This window comes from Pezoporus flaviventris, unplaced genomic scaffold (genome assembly GCF_033815535.1).
Source record: "Pezoporus flaviventris isolate CSIRO_AGI_PZ_B2104156 unplaced genomic scaffold, CSIRO_AGI_Pfla_v1 ptg000036l, whole genome shotgun sequence".
In the NCBI taxonomy this organism is placed as follows: domain Eukaryota; kingdom Metazoa; phylum Chordata; class Aves; order Psittaciformes; family Psittacidae; genus Pezoporus; species Pezoporus flaviventris.
Window position 1 is genome coordinate 36,247,780 of NW_026892584.1, and position 26,879 is coordinate 36,274,658.

Sequence of the window (26,879 nt, forward strand, 5' to 3'; positions counted from 1 at the left end):
GAGTTCCCATGATGATGCTAATCTAGAAATAACCATTCAAGACAGAAAAAGGAGGAAGACAAGATCAATAAAGTAAATCAGATGAGGAAGAAAAACATGAAAGCAAAAGAGACAAACTAATTAAGAAACCCCAAAGGACCAAAGGGTAAATCTGTTTTCTAGGACACATTCATTCTTGGAGCCTCACTGGTGCAGACCTAACCACAATGGATAACTGGATGAAGCTAAGGCATTCCCTGAAACATGACAGCTGTTTACAGGACATTTCTGCAGCATGATGATGTCTTGTAAAAAACAGTTGTGTGATGTGTGATATCCAACCTTCCCTGAAAAGCTGGGACCTTAATATTCATATGGGTCATGATATGGTTACAAATACAAATCTTAAGTGCTAAGACTTACATATACCCCTGAAATTAATTTGACCGCTGTGTACCAAAATCTAATTTATTTTCTTATCATCTCCCAGCCATTAAATTGCTAAAGCTGAGCTGCATAAATGCTTTAAAGTAAGGCAGCTCCTAGTCACTAAGGAATATTGCAGAAAATTTGCCTTCCAAGCATGGTTATATAAAGCCCACTTATTTTAATTAGACTTCGGCTCTCAAAGTCCCACTCTGCCTAAGTGGCAGGATCACTGAAACATAGTACAGATCTGTGATAGAAAGTGCAATCTATCCACTCCTTTCAGCAGTGACTTTGCCTTCAGTGTTATGTCTCTCAGGCATGTGAGCCCCCCGCAGCTACTTGCAGTGCTGTCTATTATTAGTGCTTACTCAGAATGGGTCTTGTTCTCTATCAGAAATGCAAGAAATGTCTGTGTAAGCACTGCATAGCTTTAATTCTCCTACAGAAGAGTGATCCTTTGGGAGGAAAGTCAAATAAACAGCAGCCTAAACTGTACTCCAGATAGCTGAAAAACATGAAAGACCAAACTCAATTATTTACAAGATGATGCTGATGTTAGTCTTTTCTCAGGAAGAAACACCAAACAAAAACAATTTCTTGGAAGCAAGTAAATTCCAACTAATTAAGGGTTTCAATTCTTTCCAGTCTTACTTGAGAACTATTGCTGTATCAGAGTCTTTGGCAAGCATAAGAAAGGTGTCATGATTATATCCATTAATTCCTCTACCCCTGCAGAGAGCTGCATCTTCCTCCTATGTTTTCAGTGACATGTGCTGTTGGAGAACATAGAGACTTATTTGGGCAGGACTGAATGCAATTTCATTACACAAGCCAAAAGAAAAAAAGCCAAATTGTACATTTGTCACATCATAAAAAGATGATTTGTGTATATAGGTGGCAACAATCCCTTTCTATTTTTTGACCCACCATTCTTGCACTTCTGACTGAGTAGACCAAATAATTTATTTCTCTGTAATTGTGTTAAGCCTACAGGAATTTCCTGACAATTGTGCTATGCTTTGTTATGATGATGAATTACTGCGTACATTCCTGCTGTGCTCATTAGTCTTACGCTGCAGTCCTCACCCTGCATGTGTGCTGAGATAAATTGGACATTGAACCTAAAGGGCAGTGTCCTCATGAACCATATTGTTTTAAGGTTGCCTGTTTTAAATTTTGCATTCTGACATCATCTGCTCTCTTGATTCTGTAAATGGAGACATATTTTTTTTTCTCAGTGTCTGATTTAGACATGGAATACTTTATAGGACATGTTATCCCTTAGTTGAAAAGCAGGAGCTGATTCCAAGAATAGTGCCTTATAAAAACAATGAAACAACCCTACATATAGACATTGAGAAATGTTTTGGAAAAGAGGAGAAACAGTCTTGGAGCAAAAGGGAAATGTGGGCTCTGTCTGGAGAGAAGAGATATACCTGATAAAAAATCAGGATTATATAGATTGGTAGGGGAATTTGAATAAAGCTGTTTAGAGAAAGAGAATGAGTAAGGTAATAATCAAATGATATAACGCATCGTGAGCGTTTGCAGCAGTTTATTTTACTGAGTGGATTGTTTACCTCTCAGAGCAGTCACTGCAGTCAAGCATGAGAAGAAATCCAGTCAAGCATCTGCTACATGTCTTCTTTCTCTTAGTGAACACTACAGTTTTTGCCAGACATGACACATACACACAAAAGGCATGTTGGGAAGAAACTTAAAGATCTTAGTCATCTGGCAGTATGTAATCTAATAGAATAGCTAACAACCTAATGGATAAGTTACATTGGGAAATATACGTTTGTAAACCTGATCCATAATCACATTAATTATAATCAATTCCTACCAAAGTGTTGTAGTGGAGAAGCTAAGATGGTACTAAAAGCACAGTGATCACATGGGTTATAGGATTGTCTGAACATTTTTAGGGAAATGGGTTTAGGGAACTGATTTTTACAGAACATGAGGCTATTGGCAATTTTTTTTTTCTTAGATTCTTTTAATAAAAGGCAACTTCTCTTTTTTTTGTCCAATATGGACTGTCAAAAGATGAAGTTGTGTTTCTATGTAGAAACAGTGCCTCAGTGCTTCAGGGGTCTTTTATTGGCTGATGTCTCACTTTACTAAAATTGCGGTGATTTAGCAGCAAGAGGGTCAGCACCAAAGTGTCTGAGTAGATCTAAATGGTAAAGCTTACTAGCAGACGCCATCCATGCTCCAAGATACTGCAGCACAAGCCAGATCCATCTTGGAGTGTAGCCAAGTTTGTCATCTACTGAGCTTGCACGAAGAAGCTGAGAGGTGTGAATTTTTAGTTCAAATACTATCCTGTGATAATGCATCTAGATGGCTTACAAACCTGAGGTGACATGAAACATGGAGTGAGTTAACTTGTGATCATCTAAATCTGACCATATAGATATTCCTTAAAAAGACCCTTAAGCCCCAGGATCACTTTCTGTAACCTTTTGAAAGTGATCAGTGGTCCTTGCTCTTTGGTTCTGAAGACAGAGTATGCAACACATCCTTGTACTCTTGAGGAACACATATGAATGAGCTTGTGCTATGCTTTTCTTCTTAGTTTCCTCTTGAATTATAGGAAGGAAACCATCATAGGCTACTTCGTGTGAGTGCTGCATATGCTGTGGCAGTAACATGGCCTTTCCAGATACAGCTCCTGTTCAAGTTCTTAAATTCCAGAGGTACAGCTGGCAACTGAGATACCTAAGTTTGCTATGCCTACCTGTAGGAGTCTGTTGTGGGTGGAGGCTTGCTCAGTCACCCCCACACAGGAACTGTTGCCATTTCAGATGCCCTAGAGTATGCAAGGCACCCTGACAAGTCTGGGAGACCTATTGCCAATGGGACAACAGGCAGATTATGCTGCCTCATCTCAAATGGCACTGTCTCCCTCTCTGTGGACAATAGATTGAGCCCTCAGTATCAAAGCCCTTATTAGAGTCAGTAAAGCCTGGAGTTTCTGGAGCTGAGCGAGTGATTCAGCTCAGCAGCTACTGATTCCCTAGGTTAGGGTGAACTGAATCATGCTCTAGATTGTATTGGCTAGATTTCTGCTGATTACAGCAGGTGGATCAACAACTGATGCATGCGTGCATGTCTACGTGTAGATAACTGTGTTTAGATATCCTAAACACGAAATATTTTGAACGGCCAAGAGTTCATTTTTAGAATTTAAAGGTTAATTGCAGAAGCTTTCTTGCAGAACTAGAACAGAACAATCAAAGTACCCAGAAAGCTTAAAGGTCTCATGGGGAAGTATTTGTCCTATGAAATTGCAACAGGAAACAGAGGTATTTACCCTGTATACAAAAATTAATACGTAAGGCAAACCAACTAATAAATGACTTGTCAGACAGGTTCTCAAAGAGAAACAGAGTGTATTACCTTTAAATAAGAAGGTTTTAAAATGCTAGAAGACACACTAATGATTGGTGGAATATTGAAAGCTGAACAGGACCTTGATAGTACCACCGGTGGTTTTGACTGTTCTGATACCAATAGCTGTGTGGGGAATGATTTCCCATTCTTCATTAATGAAATGAAAAGGTGTGCCATTTATTTCAGTCATAGATTTTACCGGGAGTAAAGGGCTGAGCTTTATGTGTTGTTCTAAAGGGCTGGACTTGTTGCTCTGAAGTCGGAGGTGTAGTAGCATTCACATGTGCAAAATTTAATTACTCTGATTTATCAAGCAATTATTTTTCCTACTAGTTTAATTTAACTGTGGGAGATCACATCCTTTCTTTGATCATAATGAGTGCATTTGCTCCAGGACACAATTTGCCATTCACAGATGAATTATTTTTAACAGTGACTTTGCCTTTATTTTTCATTTTCAAATGAAATTACATTCTCAATTTGTTTGTAAATTTTAGTAGTAAATTTATTAGTATATGAGAACAATGAATTCTTTATTGGATGATGACAGAACTTCTGCCAGAAAGTCATTCCCATGCAAACCTTTTTAGACAACAATGTTATGCCATGTTGGTGGAAGATGAAAATTTTGAGTTTGAACCAGCTGGATGGAGAAGGTAGTTGTCACAAATACCGACATCCAAGACAGAGTTTGAATCTGTGTTTGATTCACACAAGCTTTTAGTGCACTTTCAGCGAGGGGACAGTATGTCATCCTGCTATTATTACCTGTGATTAGCACAGTGCTGGCAATTCTCACTCCTATTCAGAAACATCTAACTCTTCCTTGCATTATAGGAAGAACTTGTTTGCGCTATCTACATCTCTGGTTTCTGCTGAGGGATCAGATATTATTCTGAAAAAATGGTCTGAATGGGGAAGTGACTTGGTTAGGTCATTCTGCTTCCACTGTCCTGGGGATAAAGACAAACTTTCTTTGAGAGCCTCTAAAAATCGCCATTACTGATAAAAACTCAGCCACAGGATGATTGGGTTTATGTCACAAAATATGACTTGTGTTTGGCAAAACTCCAGATTTCTGACAATTTTCCCACGCAAAGGATTAGATTCGCTTAGTATGGTTTGATATTGAAAGGTCCGTGTTGGCAATCACTTATGTCTTTGCTGTCTTTTAGGTGCTTATGAACGATTTGTTAGACTATTTGTTCCATGACTTTTCCGGAACTGAAATTAAGTTGAGAGGTTTTCTCTCCTCTTCCCTGTCTCCCTTCACTTTTCTTTATTTTTATTTTTTTTAAAATAAATATGAGTGGCCTTTTCCCAGTTTTGTGAAGCCTTATTTTTATAAATATAATCATTTATCATCCCTGAGACAAAAAACTGGTTGAAGGAAAATACCTACAGAGAATTTTCAGTGAGGTGATCTTATCTTAAAACCTCTCATTTACCTATTTTCCAATCTGTCACTATTCTGGTTTTATTACTCCTCTGTATTTCTGCTGCTAAGTTTTTGATCTCTAAGATCACATGGACATTTTCACTGAAGACAGAAGCAAAGATGTCATTAACACTGTGAACTTCTCAAGATTCCTGTTGAGGAATGGATCAATATTTTTCTTAATCTTCTACTAATAATAATGTAAATATGGAGTATTTTCTCACAAGTTATGTTTTGCCTTTCTGATTCTTATTCACAGACTGTTGATAGTCTAGTTCAGGGTATTTTGTGCCTATGAGTTATCCTTTTTTTGTTTGTTTGTTTTGTTTTAGCAGCACTACCAGCTCTCCCCAGTTTGTTTTCTCCTTTTTACTGACACTATGTAAAATTCTAGCACTTCCACTTTCTAGTGTTTGTTGCAGTCTACTCTCCTAATCTTTATGATTTACGATGTTTGTGTTTCCCTTTCTAATTGTCTGAAGAAAGTTCTGTCATCGATTTCATGGTCACTTTCAGACAAGTTACTTTGCATCTACGCATTCTCAACCAGTTCTTCCAGGCTGACCAGAAAGACAGCCAAAAGACCTTTTATTTACTTGCTTTCTACAACCTTTATAGAAACAAGAGTTTCAAGAGTTAGCTGCCAATATGTTCTGGCTACCTTCCTTTCCCAGTGGTTGTCTGGATGATGAAAGCGTTCCACCACAAATCTGTGCTTTGCTCTTCATGTTTTTGCTGGTTGCCCAGAAAATGCCTCATCCACCTGATCTTTGTGACAAGACCCAAAACATGACACCAGTCTTTTACATTCAACATTTTATCAAGTTTTTATTCCTTCATCTCATGGGATTCTGAAGAATATCAGTATTCCCTGGATTCACAGAAAGACGTCTCCTTTGTTATACTTTTCAGTAACAGCTGAACAAGATATATAGACTTATGTCTGCTAAACAGTTAAATTGGGCAATATTGCAGCATTCAAATGCTGATACCTTCAGAGTCAAATATTCTGTTGGTATAACTCCAATGACTTCAATACATCTTCTCCATCAGAGAATGACTGTCGTGGTTTAAACCCAGTCAGGTAATTCGTTCGCTCATTCCCCCCCCCTTCCTTGCCCTCCCCCTGCTCTCAGAGGGACAGAGAGGAGAATCGAAAAGAATGCAACTCCCACGGGTTGAGATAAGAACAGTTTAGTAACTAAGGTATAACACAAATCACTACTGCTACCACCAATGATAATAATGATAAAGGAAATAACAAGGGAACAGAATACAACACCTCAGCACCAGCCGACCGATAACTCGCCCCCCCCAGCCCGACCAAGCACCGACCGATACCTCCTCCAACCCTGCAGTCTCCCAGCCCTTCCGGCTAACTCCCAGTTACATCCTCGGCATGACGTGCTGTGGTATGGAATACCTCTTTGGTCAGTTTGGGTCAGGTGTCCTGTCTCTGCTTCCTCCCAGCTTCCCCTCCTCCCTGGCAGAGCATGAGGCTCACAAAGTCCTTGGCCAAACCAAAACATCTCTATCAGCTCTGTTCCCGAGCTGAAAGTCAAAACACTGCACTGCACCAGCTACCAAGGAGGAGAAACATGACTGCTACTGCTGAACCCAGGACAATGACCTATGTCTTCCCTTGAAAAGGAGGAAAAATATGCAAGTCTTTTCTTAAATCTGAAATTTTGATTTGAATTTAAGAACTCACAAAACATTTGTGACACCTTTTCTGACCCATGTAATCATTACTTTAAATGTTATAGGCAGGATAGTTCATAGACCATAGATAGTAGTACTTCAGAGGAAAAAATATAGCAACCAATATTATAAGAGCAAAGAGAAAACACAGAAAGAAGATAATCAGTTATTAGATCTTGTGGATACTACATTAAAAGGCAATGAATAGTTCCCTTTATATGATTAATTCAGATTTTAATAACTAAGTTCTTCTGCACAACTGCAGTATTTCTTTTCATCACTAGTGTAGATGTTCAAACAATGTATTCTTTCCAAAAAATGAATGGGCAAAAAAATTGTAATATTATTGACTTCCTTAAACCTAGCTCATATGATGAATTTATGAAATAGAAATAATATAGAAATTCCTTAGACGGTGACAGGAAATACAAATCGTGAATGGAAAGGAGGTTGCACTGAAATAAAGACAGTACAGAAGATAATGCGTTCGCTACAAAAGAGTTTTCTGTTAAGTACTTCCTGTAATTCTGTTTTCAGTGGAGCACCTGACAAGACACAGGAGAAGATGTACTGCATACATCACTTTTTTGTTCACTAGTAGCTGAAGATGTATTCAGAATGTAAGCAAACTGAATGCAGTGAGGGCTGGAAGGACCCTTGAGTGACTGTTTCCTGGTTAGTACAAAACCAAAACAAAACAAGCAAAACCTTTATAACTGAATTACTGGTACTATAGTTCTGAGTTAATGTGTTAACTAAGTTAGCATGTTTAGCATGTGTTTAGTCTTAGTTAATGTGTTTAGGATGAAGATTATCCAGCTGCAGTGATTAGAGGCATTATACCTACAAAGATCAAATATGTCTTCTGGATCTCAAATGTGAGCAGGAAAGTTCCACTAAGTTCTGCGAAAGTGAGTTTGGTTCTATAGTACCTTTATACTATTTGAAATTAATTTTATTGAAAACTAGGCCTGGTGCCTATGGAAAAATTTTTAGGGTTGAGAGTGAGCTCTTGACTGAAAGTCTTGGGAATCGTTTTATCAGGAAAGAATGACCTAGGAAATAGCACTTGCCACAGCTCTGAAAAAGGTATTCACACTCAGTGCTGGTGTCTGAGCCTGCTGCTTTGCACATAACACAATATCATGTTTTTTGTGGAAAGTATAATAGAGATTCTTTCTTGAAATTCAGTGAACTGATATCAAAGATATTTCTCACTGAATTCACGGATTAGATTTAGTAATGACAGTAGACCTGAGCACACAGCCACTTGTATTCCCTTATTCCATATGGCAATTGCTAAATGTGTCATTTTGTTGTCAAAAAAAGGAAGAATACCTTTATTTTCTGGTTTGGTTTTTTTTGTTGTTTTTTTTTTTTTAATAAAATTTGGAGCTATAATACAATGAAAAAGGGACAGGCATAAAATTCTGGCAAGGCTTTACTTAGAATTGTTGCTTTTAATTCTTCTGTCCTGAGATATAAATTCTCAACCTAAAGAATGAAAAAAACAAGGGAACATTCTCACATACAATTGGAGCAAAATTTCCAGTTCCTGTAAAAGCATCACCTCAGACAGACAGAAGTGCTTTTCAACTTCACATTCTCCTTTTTCTATAGAAATAATAAGTTCATATTGTTTAAAACCCATTCTAAAGGGACAAAAATTATAAGTCTCAATTGCATTCACAGATGCTGATCTCAAAAAGCATGTTCACGGAGCAGCAGATATCAAAACTGAAAACATCTTCCAAAATCTCATTGTAGAACACTTCAATATAGCCCTCCTCTTCTTTAATGTTTGTCTCTGTTCTTTTCATCTGAAGCACATTTTGTACCTCATGTGCACTGGAAATCAAATTCAAGAATTGCATAATTGGCTACAAGAGGGATGACTGACTGCTTTAAGGAGTCATCTCCTGTTCTGCTACTTCACAATAAATCCACAAAAATTGCTATTTCAATGAAAGTGGTCACTAGAGAGTAGAACAGAATTTCATCCCTAGGTTTTAACATTGAAACTGGGAAAGAGTCAATAGCCCGAAAGTGCTTTTTGTGTACCTGCTCTACTTTAAGAGAATGTAGAAGGTTTTATATTTTCTTAAATTAAGCAATTAATATTTCTTCTCTTTTTTCCTTTTTTTTTTTTTTTTCTTTTTATGCAAAATCCCAGCTATAACAGTGTTTGAGGGCATGGGAAATATCATACTTGAGGAAAAAAAACGCTATGATGTATTGGTTATAATGTTCTCCACCACAGGCCAATAAAACTGCTAAAATGAAATTTGCTTGTTGCCTTATTCTTTGTAACATGCACTTCTGGTGAAAGACCAAACAGCTATCAAACTTTTGATGGGCAAAACGTCTGTGTTATGTGTTGAGTTGGGCTGTGCATAATATGGGCTCCAAGGCTGTTGCATTGATAGAATGGATTGGTTTTGGTTTTGTATTTTCTTAGGAAAGCCATAGCAGCATTTTTAAGTTTTCATACTTTTTCTTGCTTCTTATCTAATAGGTATTCTCTCATGATTTATTAAGAAGTATAGAACATGTATTTTGTTAAAACTGTGGAGAAATCAAGTACTGTAACGATGAGATATTATATAAAAAGATAGAAAAATATTTATGCAGATTCTTGTGGAATTTTTATGTGTTTGCTGCATATAAATTAGCCCTATAATTTCACTGAGGAAAGTGAAGAATAAATAAATTCTGAGGGCAGAAATAGTTGAAGTTTTAAATAACATGCTGAAGGACAAAGCTGAAAAAACTGTCAACAAAAGAAAAATGGGAAAAATATGTATTTTCTTGGGGTTAGTTGTGAATTCCACTGTCACTTGTTATACACATATTTGAAAATATAAAGACTTGATCTGGATTTCATTATAAAACCTTTGTGGATATCCATTAAATCATAATTTATTAAGCAGATTTTGTTTTAATTTTTAAACAGAAATTGCTTTATTTTGTTCAGCTTGAAACAGTTTAAATCAGAAATATAACTCACTGATGATTGTCCATGCAATGCTGTTGTATTTTATGAGAATAGGGTGGGAGAATTTTTTACATGAGGAGTTTAGAAAGACAAATACAATGTAATAGATGAAATACATAGCAAAACTAGGTAATTGTTCCTGATATGTAAGTATACTTGTTAAATTATTTCACAGTCTATGAAAGAAAGTATATTTTTGTGAAAATATTGCTAGTTGGTTATTTTCATCTTCATGAGCATGTGTATAATATATTGCATTAAAAAGCAACCAACAAAAAACAAAGTGTGAGAGGAGCATGAAAGTTTTAAAGAAAAAAAAAACAAACTTGAATACTCAAAAAAAAATCCCAAACTCACTTACTCATATTAGAGGCTGGAATTTCAAAATGCATAGACAAACTTTGTACTCTTTCCTGTAGTTTATCTGTGAAAATATTACCTGGTTTTTATTTGGTGCTGAGTTTCACACGTATTTTTAAGACCATAAGGAGATGCTTTATTGAGGAAATAATTTAGGAAAATGGTATTCAAAACTGCATATGCCCATGGCTGTTTTAGGATTGTATATGCAATTATAACGCTGTCACCAACTGACTTTTTGAATCTTAATCTTCCATTTTAAGACTATTTTATGGCAGCTGTTTGATAAAAGAAGTATTCGATATATCATTTGAAATACTTAGAGGATAATATTATTATCTAAAACCAACCGTGGACAAAAATGTTCACAGTTAAAAGGAAATAAGCCTATGCAGACCAGAAGTACCTTAATGGCTTTGTCTTCACAGGAGATGACATTTTCTTTACAGAATATAAATATCTTTTTCGGTATTATGTACTGTAAGACACAGGGAAACTCAGAAATGAGGTGTGGAAATGGTGTTTCTTAAAAATGTGTAGCCTTTAAACATGTATCTTTTAGTACAAAGACATTCAATGTTCATGGAACTGTTTGAGGTTTCCAACAGTTCTAGTCTTGTGTCCACAAAATAAAGTCTATTAAAAGTGATGTAGTGTGACACTCCTTCTGCACTAAGGTGGCCAACCTGCCCTTCATTGACAATAAGCCTTAGTCTGTGCAAGCTACTGAAACAGGGCTGGCCAAGACGAGAGGCCTCCTCAGAAAGGGTCACTACCCAGGGGCTGCTGATGGAGAGAGGCAAATAATGCTCAACTATGAAAATGCTGCGGGACAGCAGACATACTGGTGGCTCTCCAGTGGCTTTGCTGAGTTAAGTTTTTCTAAAAACTTCAGCCATAATATTCACAGAACATTTTAATGTTCCCATAAATTTCAGGCTTGCAATGACATTATAAGCTAATTCAGGGGTTCTACTTGCACTTTTGAGCATCTGAAAGTAACCTTTGACCATTGTCCTTCTCTAAACAATTCAGGTTTACTATAATTAAGAACATATTGCCCATTAGATCTGCTGTGTGAAAAACAAAGAAACAGATCTTTTCTTTCCTCATGTTAAGAATTCATAATCAGACTTTAACAAGATAGCTTCAAGAATACTTTTTTTTTCATCATTTGTAAGAGAAAAATAAAAAGGAATAAGAAATTACCAACTGTGAAGTTAGGTGCAGAGTTTAGAAAAATATTGTGTTAGCACAAGAAGTTATTTCTTTAACATAAGATGTCAAATAGAAAAGCCTCACATCTTCTTTGAATTTTGTTGTTAAAATACTTTGTGAAATGTAGCTACATAACAGTGTTCGGAATTAGAAAAAGCTCTTGTGTAAAATGTATTACTAAAGGCTGCTCAGCAACAGGAGTTTAAGATGGAGAGTGGAGAAAAATACATTACTTAGTTGAACATGTAGAACTTATTTGGTGTACTTAGAAGGCAATTTCCTGAGTTGTTTTTTGTCCAAGGTTCTGCAGTTGTCACCTGAAGCTTATGGGAAAAGCCACAGGATCTTTCATAAGCAAAGGTTATTGTGACCTTTGCTTTAATGCCTCAGGACAGAAGATTCAGGATGGTTTCTCTTGACAAAGTGTGAGTACAGAACAGGTGTGGGTAACAATGCTATTTATTTATTCCTTGCCTGTCTCAAGCTTCTGTGTTTTTTTGTTCTTTGATAAACAGAAAAATAAGAGATTTTTTTTAAAGCAGAAATCAGTTAGACTGAAGAGCAGTGTTACTTCTCAGTGGGGACTGTCAGCTAAGGAATGAAGAACTAAGATGACAAAAACACTATTTTGCAATGTGAATTATACTACCATTTATGAAATTGATATTTTGTGTCCTGATGACTTCAAAAAATGGTGGGGCTCTTTGATATTCATAGGACAAATGTACAAAGCATTATGCCAGAAGCCAGTGTAATCTGCTTCCAAGGATGAGGATAAAAGTACAAACTAAAGATCAAACAGCAGAAGATTCTGTAAGACTAAGAAAAAGCAAAACTTTAACGGGAGTCTAGAAGTGGGCTGAAAAGCAAAAACTTTCTTATGAATAAGAATTGTTTGACTTTAGACAGTGTTTTCCATCTGTGGATTGCAAAGCATTTTACTAATTATAATTAAAGCATCACAATGTCTTTCTGTGGGAAGTAAATACGTCTGTTTTGTGTATCTGTAATGATGATACTTCAAATAAAAAAGTATCTGGCCTTCAAATACGGCTGTCAACTTCTCCCTTCAAAAGCAGCAAATTGAAAAGAAATTGAGCTGTGATGAAAAAATAATAAGTTTTTTGGACTGAAATCCTTTTAACCTTTCCAGATTATTTTTATATGACAGTCACAGGAGTGTTCTTACACAGACTGCACATTGCGTCTGGTTAACCCATATTAATTAGAAACAGGACTGCAGATTGATTGTGATATTATATTCCTCTTTATATGTAGTCTGATTGATATATGATGGTTCTTTTGAGTTAAGGAATAACATGAGATGCGAACATATGTGATAGTTCTTTTGAGCTAATGAATAACATGAGATGCGAACATACTTTCTTTTTTGTTTAAGCAGAGTTTAAAAAAAATGTTGCTGCATGTCCTGTTCAAAGTGGTCAGGGAAGAACTGTGTTCACAGGCTTTCTATAGTGAGAATGTTGTAATGAACGGATGACTGGGCTGAATCTTTTATATGTGATCTTTTTCCTCCCAAACCCCAAAAAGGCCTTCCCATCCAATGCATGTATCATAACGGCAGCTGGTGAAAAATATCTCTGATTTATTTATCTGTGGCTTATCAAGCTTGCAGACTAACATACAGTGAGAATGATTATAATACATTCATAATGTCTTTTCTTGAAGGTCTGAAATTACAGAAAAATTTAAAAGAAAGAACAGCAACATCTGTCACATCTGTTCAAGACATATACACTAAGAAAAGTCTGTTCTTAGAGTTATGCTTGAGATAAAGGCGGGTGCTTATGGCAAGCAGGAAAAATCGGGTCAGAGGTTGACAAGATGACCTCCTGAGGTCCCTTCCCACCTGAATTATCCTATAAGACTATGTTTTTAAACATGAACTCACTTCAGAGTGTGATGCGCTGTTCATAAAAGTCTGAGGCAAAAGAAATGGCATTATATCCATTTATCCTGACAGGTTGTTGCAGTATCCCCACATTAATCACATGCATAAAGTATGCAACAAATGTGTTGTAACCATCTCTTAAAGCAGCTGAATGATCAGAGAAATTTGCCTTTGACAAAGGAATTTCTGTCGCTTTTTAGACCATGAAAAAAAGGTGCCTCTTTCTCAAGCTTGGCTTAGATATTTGGGCATTTGATCACTGAACATAGGACAACAAATAAAAGTTGTTTGTCAGTTTCGATTCCTGTTGACACGTGCATTGGCATGTTTTAGATATGTTCTACTCTTCTGCTGGGAACTTAAGCTCTAGGGGAATTTTTCAAGATAGCCCAATGGCAGCCTGTCCAACTCTGCAGCATTGAAACTGATTTTGTATCTAACATAAAGGAACTGTTTGTGCTTAATGAAAACTAAACACAATTCTTGAATTTCTTGCTACAAGTAAAAGTGATCACAAACTGTTATTTTAAAATGTGACTGAACTTAATCAAAACTGAGTCTTAAGCACGCTGACTCAACTTTCTCATTCTTATGTATAGAGGCTTGTTCTTTAAGCACAAATAAATTTATTCCAGTTATGAATATGGATATGCACAGAGTGTGTCAGGATTTATGTTTCTGGCTAGAAATAAAGTAACATAATCATTAAAGACACCAATTTCCACCTGTGTTTGTCTCTGTGTTCATCTCTGTGTTCCTGGTTTATTGTTTCTTTTATTAAGACTCTGCACCCTCGACAGAGCAGTAAAAGTGCAAACTTTTAGTAGTTACTTTTTTTTTCTAGCATTTTCTTTTATGTCTTGGAACTATTTTGTCATTTGATTAAATTTCAACAAGGAAATTGTGCAGGATATATTATTTACTGAAAATAACTTGCCAACATGCATAAAAAAATTGCTTTGATGAGGATTCTCTGAGCAGGATACAAAGTAAAAGTATATTTGGAGGCCTTTGGTGTTTAGGGAGATGCATATATTATCTAAAATGAACAGCTCTCAGTCCGTCAAAGGCTTTTTTCATGCTAGAATAGTATGTAGGAAAATCCAAATGACACAAGACAGCATTATGTCATGCTTGCTAGGATCCTGGCTCTTTGAGGGGCTGTATGCCCTCACTGAGTTCCTGCTGACTTTCAAAAGAAGCTGAAGATGCTCAGAGTCCTTCCTAGGACACACATATTCTCCCAGGATGAGCAGGAGATACCCATAAGCCCTCTACAAGGGTAGTGTCACCTTCCTATGCAAAAACAACCCTTGGAACAAATTCAGTTCTTTATAGTCAGTAGCTGAAATGCCATGTCTCGTGGAAAACTATAGATCTCCAGTGTTATTAATATCCTGGCTTTGTGAGACACACACATTGACCTCTATTCCTAAAATGTACCTTTGAGTGAGGAAAGTATATTGTACAAAACATAAGGCAAGCATTTTTACACAGTAATTATTGGACCTGATGGATAGAGGGGTAATTCAGACATTCAAAATATTTCTAGAGGCAAATACATTTTGTAGGGTCAAAACATTGAAATTCTTCATGTTTAACAAGATAGTGACAAATTTCATGGCCACTGGCCTCTGTTCTGAAAGAAGCTACTGATATCTTCTCTATCTTTTTTTCTCCTACTCTCCAACGTTAAAGTGGTTCAGCCTTTGAAAAGTTCGTTCAACATCAGACCTCATTCCTAACCTGGGAACCCAAAATGGGAACCCTGGGCATGCTAAAAAGACTGAATGCATGAGAAGTGGTTTTAGGAGTCAAATATGAGTTGAGAACAGGATGGGCATTGAGATTTCTGCCATATAACACCAGAGTGTTGCAGTGACGTTGCTGAGGGTGACCTTCCATCTGTGGTATCAATCTACCATAGTAGGAAATACATGCTAGTGTGCAGAGAACACTATATGCTGCATCAGTGGCAGTGGTGATTTCTTTTTGTGTTGCTGTTTGTTTACACATTCTGTGATAGATGGTGCTTTACTGCTTTTTTTATTGCGGGGGTACTGCATGTGATGCTCTGTCAGAGGCTTGCATGTAAAGCAGTCCTGTGCTAGTGGGAAGACTCCTGAAAGGAGCAAACACCCAGCCAAATTGCAGAGTTGTAAGGAAGAAGGGAATTTTCTTGGGAATCTAGAAGGGTCTGAGTGGAGTAGATACAACTCAAGAAGTCACTGAAAGTTGCTGGACTCGGTGGGATGGGATTTCCTCCACGATGCTCAGAAAATGGTGTTCCTACTCTTCCTATCTTTGTCTTTTCCAGGGGCAGTGGGGTTGTTGAGCATCCAGAAAGAGCATTTACCTTCCACCCAGGCATCATATATAGAAAGGGAGTTGCCAGCATATCTAATGCATGGGGTCATATGAGCAAATGCTTCCTCTATAGTAGCAGCAACCAAAGCTTTATCAAAGGGCAGCTGTTTTTCCATGCACATATAAGCTTAGGATACTGGGTTGCAGCAAAATACAGAACTGTGAATATGGCAAGGAAAGGAATATGCAAACTAAACTTAGCACTACAGCATTTTCAAACAAAGTCCTGAGCTATCAATGATTTTTTTCTGTGCCAAGGATGTGGGATTTGCTGTATCTGGCATGTGCAGTTCCTCAGAGCTTGAATGGAAAACATGGCCATTTTTTAAGCCCCATTTTTCATATTTTCAGCATATCACATGGATGCACGTTGACTACAGCCTTTGTAAAATATGGGGTAATGGAAATAGGGGTTGATTTCTTTTTTCTTTTTTTTTCTTTTTTCCAAAATGTGATATTTTCACTGATTGCAAAGGGCTAGATTAAGCTCTTCTAAGGGGAAAAAACAATGCAAAGTATGGCAGCATTAATAACTAGAAAGCTTAAATTCAGAAACTCTGTTTTCTGCAAGATTTGGTGCCACTGCAGGTAGACAGTGTGCGTGTAAAGCATGAAAGGTGACAGCTGGACTGTAAATTCATGCAGATGCAGAGTTTCTTTGTTTAATGCTTGAATAGCATTTGGCTCAGTGGTGTTTTGGTCGGTGACTGGGCTCATCATATAAATAAATGGAATGTTTTCTTTTTGGCCCTGAAGGGAACAGGCATGTGTTTGTGCTGCATATGTTATCTGAGCAAATTCAGACCTAACATGGCACCGTTACATGCAGGAGATCTTCAGGTCACAGCAGGGTTTCAAACAGCTCCTTTCAAGATGTTTTTGGTGAATTTGTGGTCTAGCTGTATAGTGATGCCCAGGGACACAGGAGCCAGCTGGAAAAGGTCCTTATCCACAGACTCTCAAAATCTATTTTTGTGGGCCTCAGTGGGATTTAAATTAGGGTTTTTAGGCTGAAGTTCCCATTGCTTGATGCCAATAATTGTGACAGTTATTCCAAAGTGTTCATCAGTTATGATTTTTGTGACAGCCTTCATAGCCATATTTTCCAGAACGTCCAAAGACCTGGTGTGTTTAGGCTACAGAAAAAGCAGTCACAAATGCATTTATTTGTATTTAGGAGATGTGGCGTTACTAAATGTTCGTTCTCCACATGTACTCCAGACAGTATTGATAACAATAAAATGTCCTGTGATACTGATAAATGCTGCTTTCACATACACATCTCTGGTAGATTTTGGAGCTATCTGATAAGTTTCTCAGGGGAGCAGAAACAATTACAGTAGTTACACATACTGAATTTTCTTTTCCTCTTCCTACCTGTTTGCCTCTAATAAACAGAAGACTTCTAATTTCTTTTGCACTCTGTCACAGTAGAAATTAATGGAGTAAATGCACATGCTGCTTTACTTTGCAGAGACTGGCTTATACAACAGATTTTTACTCTGTGAGACAGATTTTGCTGTATTTGTGCTTTTTTCATCTCCCCCTAAGGAGTATTAACTCAAAGCAATCACAAGACGCCTGTCCTTGCCTGCTGCTTCTTGGGCTGCTATATCCTCTTCTTTGCTTCTTGCTTCTCTATTTGAAGCTGCCTTTTTTCTCTCTTTCTCTCCCCCCCCCCCCTTTTTTTTTTAAAGAGGAAAGGACAACAACCAAAAAAAAAAAAAAATCTAAGGGCTGTCTCCTTTCCTAAATCATAACTATTTGATGTGAGAAAGCTGAAGCATGTAAAACCTTTTTTCACACAGAATTTACTTTCCACAACTGTGTTCTTTCTACTCAAGTCAAGATAGATAGAGTGCTCTGTAAAGTACAGTGTTGGAAAAGGAAGACGTGTACATGCTTTGAAAATGCTGAGCTGCTTGTGAACTATAGACATGGCATGTTTATGACTTGGTTTTCTAAGCAATCTCCAGAGCCTGAATGGATTACAGTGATATTTTAACAAGGCTGCTGGCATCCATCACCAGCTTTCACTTACTGAGAAAGCTAAAAGTTGGAAGAATGTAATTATTTCCCTGTAAGCTAAATGGTAGTGGCTGATTGTCAAGAGAACTTTGATGCTTTAAACTTCTTCGTCTCCTGTAAGGCAAACAGGTAAGTCTCGTGGGTTTCGCTTCAGCATCCATTTTGGTAAGGGAGCAGGGGCTCACACGGGAATGGTGTCAAAGGAAAAATGAGTTTGATATAAAAGTAAACTGTATTTCTAAAATTTTAAGCGTAGTATTGCACATTGTCATTTTCTGTCTGTCAGGTTACAAATCCACTACCTATAAGGAATATTATTGCATTCCACAATCAAGATCTGAATCTCACTCTGACTTAATCCTGAATATAAGCAACTATTGTATACATTTATATGCTATTGGAAGAGGATGTGTTTATCTGTCATCTGTGCATAGTTAAGTATGTGTGTCTAAACCTCTTTCTGTCATCTTACAATTACTTCTGGATCAATTACCCTGGTTAAAACAATGGTATTCCATGTGATAAATGCAATAATATGTATAGGATTGTGTTTTCTAAAGATGATTTTTGTTGAACATGTTTTCCCTGAAAACATGATTTCCTGAACTGAAATCTTTGGGCAGCTTACATTTCAAATGAGTCCTGCATCACTGTAGAAATACTGTGGTAAAAAAGAGGGGTTTCCTAGCTCGCAAATGGGGATCTAACAGCATCAAAAATAGATATTTCTTTCCCTTTAACCCTTGAAAAAATACTTATTCTCTTTGACTAATGTCACTGCTGTGCCTCTAGAGGTAAGGCTTCCTATTTAAAGACCTTTAACCTAAAGGACCTGATTACCATTAGGAAAAAAAAGACCCTTTGACCATAAATAGTTTTTGTCTTAATGAAGTTTTTTTTTGTCCTCTGGGAACATTTGCTTTCTTACGTATTGTTATTATCGAAGGGCAAACCTTTTATATAGTTCTCAAAGATTTTTGTCTATAAGAATGACTATCAGAGAAGAGAGTATTTTGAAGTAAAAAATATTAATAATTTTTTTGTTTTAAAATATGATTGTTTACGGAAAGCAATTAATTTAAGCTCCATTCCCAATCTGGCTCTGATAACTGAAAGAAAGCCTGCTGGCAGACACAATTAGAAATAAACTTCTAAGAATAATTAGATGTGTAATTAAGGGAAGACTGAGTTATTATCACTTTCTCCTCCACATAGTAATTTTGCATGAAAACATGAGAAATGACTCTCATTAAAATCTCACAGCAGATCAATCCACAAAAGGGAGTGAGACATTAAAACAGAGCATTCAAGATGTGCAAACAGTACAATTAATTAAACAGAGACCAGCACCAAAGAAAAGCCTGAAACAAATTGGACTTGTAAGAAATAGATATGTCCTTTTAGGATGGTTTGAGGTTTTTTTTGTTGTTTGTGGTTTTGGTTTGGGGTTTTTTGGGGAGGGCGGAATCTCTGTTTTTAAAAGGGATACCTCAGAGTACCTTGTGGATTTATATTAGTAAATTTCGCTTTTACCATTTAGCTTTGAAGAATTCTTCTGAATACCTGCGCTTTATTCATCTGTAAAGTTTTCAATTTATTAATTAACGGGAGTGAGTAATTACTTACGATGGATTTAAAAGAGCCTGAGAGAGTAGTGGGCTTTACCTCCGGCTACAGAGCATTCTCCCCCCTCTTCAGGGACTTGCTGAGCTGCTCCCAGTGACTTTCACCAGAAAGCTGCTTACAAAGGTATCTCTGCTAGTGGCAAACAGAAAACCAAACCAAACTGGCTGATGAGTCTTTTGTGAAACAAAGAATAAACAGGCATGTATTGAAAGGCTTTACCAGGCAAAATACTGTGATTCTGGAGAATGACAGTATTAAGAATAGAAATGCCAACAGTTACTTAAACGTGGCTTCTGTCAAATTCCTCAAAGTGCAGTATTAACCCAACATTTACAGTTTGCATTTTAGAGTATTTAATAATGTCTTAGCTACTTTGCTGTTGCACAGTATTTATCCTATCTCTAGCTGTGGATCATACAAATATTCAGGTTATTTACTTTTCATAGGGCTTGGAAGTTAACCCAGGAAGGGAAATCTGCACCTCTTCTATTAAAGGAAAAAAAAATTAAAATAAAAATTAAAATTAAAAAAATAAGCAAGAGAAAGAAATTTTTATTCTGTAGTATTAGATAGTAATGTCATGTAATATGCACCCAAGAGCTTAACAAAACTGTAGTAGGACTTTAACCAAGCCTCTCTAATCTGTCATTAGCATGCTATATCATTAGCATACTATTATTTTTTTGCCTGGTGGGTATATTGCCTGTTGAGAAATAATGTGAATTTTTATTCAGCAGTAATAACAGCTGCTGCTTAAGAGGTTGCTTGTTTTTTTTTTTTACCATTTGTGAGCATGCTTATCTAGAAAAGGATTTCAGGCAGATGATCACTCTTGGGATTCAATGAATTCATGCATTGCATGTTCTGTTTTACTACATGGCTCTACAGCAAGATTACTCTTTTTCTAATGCAATTCCAGTTCGAACTTGGACACTGCAACCATCACCGCATCTCAGAAAATAGTACCTGTCTTCTGGTGTGGTTTAATCAACACATGGAACTAGTCTACTAAAGCAGCATTAGAGGTGCAGTCTGACTCTATTTGGTGCAACAGGCTAAGCAATTTCTGTCTGAGACTGTAATAGCCTCCTCAGAGGCCAATCCTTTTCCATAGAAACTGGGGAGCATTTAGCTCCCAGAGGAGTAGGATCATACCACTTGTTTTGGTGTGTAATTTGTGCTCGGTATTGATGACCCCGAAAAAATACAAATGCCACTGCATCTTGCCTATGCAAAACACCATTTTAAGTCAAGATGCCCCTTTTTAAAATGAGATTATGAATTTATGTTCCATTGTGTGCAAAGAAGTTAATTTCAAGCCAGGTTTTCTTTTTTCTGAAGAAAAAATAGACTTAGTGTATGTATTTTCTGCAGTGAATATAGCTGTGCTACTAGCTAAATAGTCACATATTTTATAGAAATGCTATTTTTCATATTAGGGTGATGTAAGGGAAGCAGTGCTACATTACCAGTACACAGCAAATTTAAACTGAAACTAACTCAGCAATGGACAGTTATTACTGCGTATGTACTGTTACTAGCTACACCGGTGTAAATTAGGGACAATTTCATTCCAATAGGTGACTGTAGGAGGTTTATTTTACAATAAATAAAATTCAAATCAGATCCATTAAAATTTATTTCAGACTAACTTGGGAAAGTATAAACAAGACCAACAATTAGTAACCACAAGCTGTAATCTTGTATTATTCTTTAGTTAGCAGTTAAGTTGCAGTAAAGCAGCATTTATGGAAGATGAAGGAGAACAACAAATGTAAAATATTTTGCTGTTTTTACTTACAACTGATTATATTATTTTCTTACCATAGCAAGTTTCGGGCAAGTATGATACCCTAGTCTGACTTGCACTGATGGAAACTAGAAAAGACTGAGACCAGTTGCCACATAGAATATTGAAAATAATTATTACAGTAATATATATTAAAGTATAGTAGAAATATCCTATAGGGATTCTAAGTATACTGCATGTAGATGGAATTATATGTACATTCTCTGTCATGATTTCAGATTTTTTTTTAATGAAAGTCTGTTTCTTACAGTTAGATTTTCCAATTAATTGCTGATGATGATCTGGAAATGCACTCACTGAAACTCAGGCTCTCATGCATGTATTATGGCATTTCAACTAAAAAGGCAAAAAATCAATTCAGTTGTTTGTGCTGCAATTGGCTGAATAGTAATTGCGACACAGGATATTGAAAGGTCAAAAAAGAGATATCCAGAAAACTTATTTGGAAATTATTTTCACAGTTTTTTTATTAAAATTTGGTTAATAATTAAGTTATACCTTCTGTTTAATACCTTAAATATTTTTGCACAGCCTGTGCATGTCTTTGCATTTATTTTAAAATTACTTTTATGTAGTTTTATGTATCTTTTGCATACAATACTGATTTGAAAAATCTAATTCAGTTCTCAGATGGCAGCTACCAGAAAAGGTACATCTTGCAAGGAATAAAGTGATGGTCTCTATCAAGTATTAAACTATGGTTACAATGAAAGCAAATGTTTTAGTAAACAAGCAATTTCATTTGCTTCTAGCAGCCAGGCAATACTGTAGCAGTCAGCTGGGTGAACTGGGGAGGAGATTTCCCTTGTCACTCAGTTCAGAGCCTGCATGGGTGGCCTGCACTGCCCTGTGGGAAAGCACCTCCTGACCAAAGTGGGTGCTCAGGCTGTCTGAGCACCCAAGGAGCAATGCTGGTACACCTCTGCTTCCACCTCCCCTGTTTTCTCTGCTTCTGAAACTTGCAGGGAGATTCCTGGGAGATTTTTGTGCTTCAGCTTAAAGCCTGACAGCCTGTGACCACATCTTCCAAGTCTCTAGAGGCCTCTGCTCTGCTTCAGGCTAGGGGACAGTTGCCCAGAACAGTAAGGAACCTACACCACCCCACTGCCCTCCCTCCTTGAAGCACAGGCATTCACACCCAGCCAGAGGATGGCACCATTTCCCTAGCCTGGACCACCATTTCGCACTTGTTGCAGCCCTCACTCGCCTTCATTAAATGTCATCCTTCCACTTGGTCCTTTCCTACACTAGAACATAGTGATGGAAGAGGCTTTTTTATTTCCCATTCATCTCCCTGGGGGCTTTCTCTTGCCAGGTCTCAGCAAAGTGAAGGAGCCAATCTGATCTGAAACTGGGCTTCTCCCCAGCCAGTTGCCATAGCTTGCTGCACCTCTCCATTATGTTGATACCCAAGGTCTTGCAGTATGAGCCTTATCTGTCTACAGGACTTGAACACGGAGGGTTGCTGCTGGTCTGATTTGGCTTCAGTAACTGATGTGGTTTTGGAGGAACACCAGTTCTACTATTCCCCCAGGGAATGAGGGCTGACTGGGTCCTAGCTTGCTCTTGCACTTAGGCTCACAGGACACTCATTTCCTCAAAGGGGATAATGCTACTATTGAAAGGATAGAAAGGTGGGAAGAGAAAAGATAAATAGGAAATGGAATAGGAACAGAACACATGTATTAGCCTTTTCAGTGCATAATAGAAAGCATTTATATGAGATTAAATTCAAGCCTTGTGTAAGTAAAAGAGAGATACTGTACTTGCTTTCTGTAAGAGACAGAATTTTATCTCTAAGCAGCTTTGCATTTTCCAAAAATAAAAAATAAAAAATTGCACAAATGTTGACATCTCCAAACCTATTTCTCCTGCAATTTCTTTTAATAATCTGATGGCTCCTTCCTACACGCTAGTTTGCTTTCATTTTGAAATCACCAGTTGTTGACTTGTTTCCTTTCTATAGTTGTTTTGTTTTATTGCCTTGCATTTCAACTGCACTTCCTTAGCACTTTTTATGATATTTGCTCCAATACAGACAGCTTCAACACTGTGTTTGGCATTCCACCTTGTAAAAATAAAGTACAAATTAATTTGTTGGCAGACTTTTTAAAGTTTGTACAGTTGAGGATTAAAATGAGCACTGGCATGAATGTAACGGGTTACAGTGGAAAAAGATAAAACACAGCTTATCATGTTGAAAAAATCTTTCATTACTATGTGAAGTGAAATGGTGAAATGTATGATGAAATATGTTCATACACACTTAATGTCTTCATAAGAATTTGGGAAATCTCTCCACCCCTTTGTTCCCTTAGTCTAAATGCTCATAGGTTTTCCAGGCTTTTATCACTCCCAAACGCTTACTCCTCCTTATCCCCCCAAATTTTTTCTCTATTTCTATATTTTTCATGTATTACATACCTGAAAGCTTGTTCTAGCTTCCCTTTTCTGTTTAGTCTTTCATAAATGATGATACAAATTCCAAGCAAAAAGTAGTCTAAGAAAAAAGGATATTGAAACACTATTTAACCTTATTATTACACTTAGTTGAAGCAGTACCCCTTGTTTCCCTATTCCTGTGTATATGTGACTCATTTCCTAAGACAGACACTGTCTCTTTGGTACCTTTTACTTTTGCATGCATTAATGTGCGTTCCTATGCACACATAATTTCACACTTAGTTTTCTATACTCCAGAGGTCAGTGTGTGATAAACTATTCCCTAAAAAGTGACAGAACAGTAAAGGCTCAGATAAATTTTTAATCTAGAAAAGGACAAGAATAAGAACAGCTCTAATGAATTTTATACACATGAAAGGTAGTTGCACTGAGGAATGGAGGACCTCTTTTCCTTTAGTATTGTAAATAGGACAAGAAATAGTGTGTTTAACTTTGCAGCAGTGGAACTTAGAAATACCCTTCTTGTAGTTACAGTAGTAAGACTTTGGAATAAATTGCCTTTTAACTCATGGAGTTTCCAGAAAGGAGACTTATAAGCACTGGTTAGAAAGCCATTTCCCAGAGTTAACATTTGTGTGGTTGATCCTGCTGTGAGACAGAGGTTGGCTGGCTCTCTTTCAGCCCTGCTTTTTGTCATTCTTCAGCATTTTATTGCAAACAAGTAAACCTGTGGGCTAAAGGAAGCAACGTCACATATGAGCAGTGACATGCAACAAAATACAGTGTTTACATCAGCAGCTGCTAGAGGAAACCTTGTTGGATCTATTCCTATCCAGTAACAAAGATGAAGTACTATGAGAGAGGCAAAACAAAGGTCCAAAGAGTCAGAAGAGATAAAGGGAGGATCAGTGATACCAGATAAATTACATAAATCGGTGACCATATAAATCAAGAACAGTATGTTTATTATGTGTGATCTTACTGTGCTTAATATGTTAGAAGACCTCCGGAGCCACATTTTCACGAAGTGGGTAAACTACACCACCTCTTCCTTCGACATACCCTGCTGTATTCTGCTGTTGGTAGGAGGTTAAATGGCTTTCATTTACTAACTCAATACCAAAGTTCCCATATGACTCTCGATTCTGTACTTTAGGGATCAGGAATACCCAGTATGTGCTCTTATCAATAGACATATTGGATGAACTGAATAGGTTCTGCAATCTGTTTCATGTAGCAGCTCTGCTAACCCTCATCTAATCGTCTTTCCTGAGCTTTGAATATATGTGAAGCATCTGGCATTGCTAAGAAAATGAGGCTAAATGGTAGATCTTTCTTGGTAAAGCATGAAAGCAGAGTGTAGTGGGGATAAGATACTGTCAGAAAAAATTAATCTTTTGCTTAAGATAACCTGTCCCCTTTTCACAGAGACCTGGTGTTTGCCGTTTAGATAGTGCACACAAGTTATAGGTTGGAGTCTTTCAAGGGCAAAATCAGATAATTCTGGTCATGTGACTGCAAACAAAGGCAGTCCTCAGGGCCTTGCCCTTTAACTTGTCCTATCACTACAGCAGAATAAAGAGCTGATCTAGCTCATGCCTTTGACAGTAATCACATGTGAGCAGCTTGGCCAAGACCTGATATTGCACTTACTGCCAGGTCACAGGGAGAGAAATCCTGAGGTCTTCATTTTTTACGCCTTACCTGTGCAATGGAAAGGCAGCTTAGTCAGTGTTGAGCAAATGCCATAATCTGACTGAGGATTTATCCAAAACAAGAGCGCAAGAAAAATGTCTTGATTCAGACACTGTGGTGGTCTGGAGATTTTTTTCAGGGTCTAACACCACAGAAGTCATTGGAAGACCTGCCACAGATTGCAGTGGTCAGGTCCTGTTCAGGGTCCATCCACTTGGCAACCTTGCAGAAGTTCCCTATGCAGCCATCAGCTGAGGCACTCTAGGAGGACCCCCTTTGAGCCAGCTGCAGGCTACATGGCCTCATTGCTGCCTCTCTCCTATGAGGAACTTAAACACAACATCGGTTAAAGCAATGACAAGGTTATGTCAGAGCTCCATTTTGCAGTCTCTGGCAAAGACATCCAGGCCATTTCTCTGGATGGTGGCTCTGACTTACTGTTGTACCCTTACAGCCAGAGAAGTGTCTGCTCTGTCTGATGGGCAACATGAAAAACAGGTCAGAAATAAGTAGTAAATTTGCCTTGTTATTGCAGGGACAGAGCTTAAGAGGCTGCAGCTTCAACTGGAAAATCACTTTGAACCCATGAGTTGACATAGCCATGAGAGTTCCTTGTTATTTTGATGGCATCTTTGCAGTGTGCCTGGAGAATCCAGAGGGTTAACTTGGCTTCCCTTTTCAGAAGGAGGCTGCATCACACTTGTTCACTTGCCTCTCACCATGGCTGGGGTGTTTCCTATGCCCCCCTGGCCTAAGTACCCCCTGCAGGGCAGCTGCGGTACAGATGCCCTTTGGGGCTGCAGAGGTGCTAGCCTGAGTTCTCCCAGTGCGGCACAGGGTGGGGGCAGTAAGCCACGTCCTCTCCTTGATGCATTAATGGGGGCTTTTTCCTTTTCCTTGCAAAGCTTCCCTGCAGGTCAGCTGAGGGCATCCTGGGGAGGGTGAGGGAGCCCTGAGAGGAGGAGGGTGATAGGAGAGACCATCCCCTCTCTCTGATGTTGTTGCTGATGCTATGCTGGAGCCCTCGTAGATGTAGCTCCCCAGAGTTAGTTGCTCAGCAACCAGAATCAATTAATATGCTTTGCAGAAAGTGCAGGGGAAGCCCAAGCTGCTGTCAGTGAGAAGGCAGGAGGCTGAGGGTGACTCAGGATCCCACTCCCTCCTGTCACCCATTTGGTCCCACCCCATCCTCTCCAAACTTGTCATTAGCCACCATTCTTTATCCTTTTCTTCGCTATGATGACTTAGTGTGCGTGTCCCCAGATTCTTGAGGCAAAGTATCTTGGTTAAGAACTTCCCTGCTTTCAGGGTTTTGGTTTTAGATCTAATTTGTGTATTGGGGTTATTTGTCAATCTTTCTTCAACACTTTTATAGAAATTCTAATATTCATGTTCTTTGGGAAGGGAAAGAGCTGATGTTTTTGTCGGATTGTTTTAAAGATTCCTCAGGATAAGAAGGGTTGTTTGGCAGTGCACAGCTGAGCAGCAGTAATGAAAATGCATCATGTACTAATTGGGA

General features: G+C 37.7%; 1 protein-coding gene and 1 long non-coding RNA gene across 2 annotated transcripts in view; one reads left to right on the plus strand and one right to left on the minus strand.

Moving 5' to 3' along the window:
* The window catches only part of LOC133274562 (uncharacterized), a 275,687-nt gene that overhangs the window by 204,330 nt on the left and 44,478 nt on the right, over positions 1-26,879 (minus strand). The window lies entirely within an intron of this gene.
* Positions 1-26,879, plus strand: part of TUNAR (TCL1 upstream neural differentiation-associated RNA) — a 169,409-nt gene that overhangs the window by 110,539 nt on the left and 31,991 nt on the right. The gene's annotated exons all lie outside the window — the stretch shown is intronic.